The sequence below is a fragment of the Pogona vitticeps genome, chromosome 1, assembly GCF_051106095.1.
Source record: "Pogona vitticeps strain Pit_001003342236 chromosome 1, PviZW2.1, whole genome shotgun sequence".
Lineage (NCBI taxonomy): Eukaryota > Metazoa > Chordata > Lepidosauria > Squamata > Agamidae > Pogona > Pogona vitticeps.
In genome coordinates, this window is record NC_135783.1 from 340,378,109 (window position 1) to 340,379,942 (window position 1,834).

A 1,834-nucleotide genomic window follows, 5' to 3' on the forward strand; every position below is an offset into this window, starting at 1 on the left:
GTAAGTCTAATGACATAGCTTGACCATACACCAACCATGTGGGTGCTGCTTTAATTGCATGGGTGCTGTGTAACAAACATGTGGGTGCTCCCCTAGACTGAGCTGATGTGCACATGAAAAAGGAATTGTACAGACGAGTGGTTGTTAACCCCCGGTCTGTGGGCTTGCCAGAATTGGGCTGCGGATATGGGTCTCCACCCCCGCATGCTCGTGCGGGGGCATCACACGCCTACCACCTGAGCGTGGGGGTGCCCCCGCCCCCCATGAATGGGGCTCACTCCCCCCAGCCAGTCCATGGCCCCCAAAAGGTTGGGAACCGCTGGTGTAGACCATGTCCAGATATCCAAGAGGAAGAGGTGTCCTGCATCTCTTTGTAGTTATGGAGCAGAGGGAATTTCAGCTGGTGCAGCACTGATTCTCCTTAGCTATTCAAGGTGCACAAGCATTATCCTCTTTTGCATCCAGATGTCCTAATCGTGTACCTTGTTCTCAAGCCAGTCATGTTGTGTTCACTTAACTTTCCACTTGGGTAGGATGTTGTAGCCAGGGTTTATGTCTAGGGCTCAGTTGAATGTCCATGTCCTTTCTAGTTCATTTTTTTGCTCTTGCCATTGTCTTTTATGGCTGTGCCTTCCCACGCAGTGCCTGCTGGAAGTATTTTTCTGTTAATAAATATACAGTGCAGTGCATGCTGAGTAGTCCTCATGGGTTTTTTCAGGCACCTGCTTGAATACTGCCTGCCTTTTGGCAGCCAAAAGCGTTCAGTAGCAACATGTCTTCCTCTTCTTGCCTTCCATTGTCCAGGTACTGTATTCTCTCTTATGGTACTTCGCTGTCAACTGGTACAAATTAATGTAAGAAGGCATGTGTTAGAATTCCAGCTCTAATATCAAGCGAAGACGTTCTGCCGAGGAAGTTCGTGGTGCAGTTTTATGCAGGCTGATGTAAACCCATCATCTTCTGCTTTAGGGAAAAGAGTTAACTCAGCTTGTACCACTATTCTGATAATAGTCATGGATATAGGCAGCTGAGCTTTTGTATATGCAGTACAGAATTTTACTGAAAACAGGATTCCCTAGTGGAAACGTCCAAAGGGCTCACCTTCCCATTGCTCCTCCATCATTAAAAAAAATTGTACAAGTGTGACCTTTTATGAACAGTTTATGTCCTGTTTGAATACGACGCTGACAGAGGATAATTGTGCTATAATCTGAGCCCTGTTTAGTTCAACAGCCTGTTGAAGGCAAATGCTATTTTAAAATCCTTGAAAATGTGAATAGAGTGCAGGTCTGCACATTCTCCCACCCCACCCCCAAGCTTGCAAGCAGTGAACAAAAACAATGAGTTATAAAGATCATCTTATCTGGTGTGCTAAAAGTTCTAGGCCGTTTCATAATTATGGTAAAGACACATAGTACAAGTTACTGTATCTATTACTTAAGGCCAGACATCAGAGTAAATAGAGCACCTACTATGACCGTATTGTCTCGTTTATTTCTCCCCATTGGTCGCAGAATAGTACAGCTGCTGCCGTTCGTAGTGCTGCTAAAAACGGCAACTCTTCTCGCAGCAAGGCAAGACTTATACGAGGTCATATTTGTGCACCATGGCACATACAGGAAAGATGATGGATTTGAAAGAACATTGGCCTACCTGTAGTTTCATTCACAACAAATAATACTCATCATATGCCATCAAGTCAATTCTGACTGTTGGTGATCCTTTTCTGGGTTTCCCAGGTAGAGAGTACTCTGAAGTGGTTTACCATGCGCTTCTGCTGAGGGCTCCCTGGCACTATGCAGCTTGCCCCAGGTGACACAGGCTGGCTCTACTT

General features: G+C 45.5%; 1 long non-coding RNA gene across 1 annotated transcript; it reads left to right on the top strand.

The window, feature by feature from the left end:
- The first annotated feature begins 222 nt into the window (after positions 1–222).
- Positions 223–1,109, top strand: LOC144586102 (uncharacterized). Its single transcript, XR_013540835.1, has 2 exons — positions 223–356; positions 391–1,109. It is a non-coding gene; the product is annotated as an uncharacterized LOC144586102 (long non-coding RNA).
- The last annotated feature ends 725 nt before the right edge of the window (positions 1,110–1,834 follow it).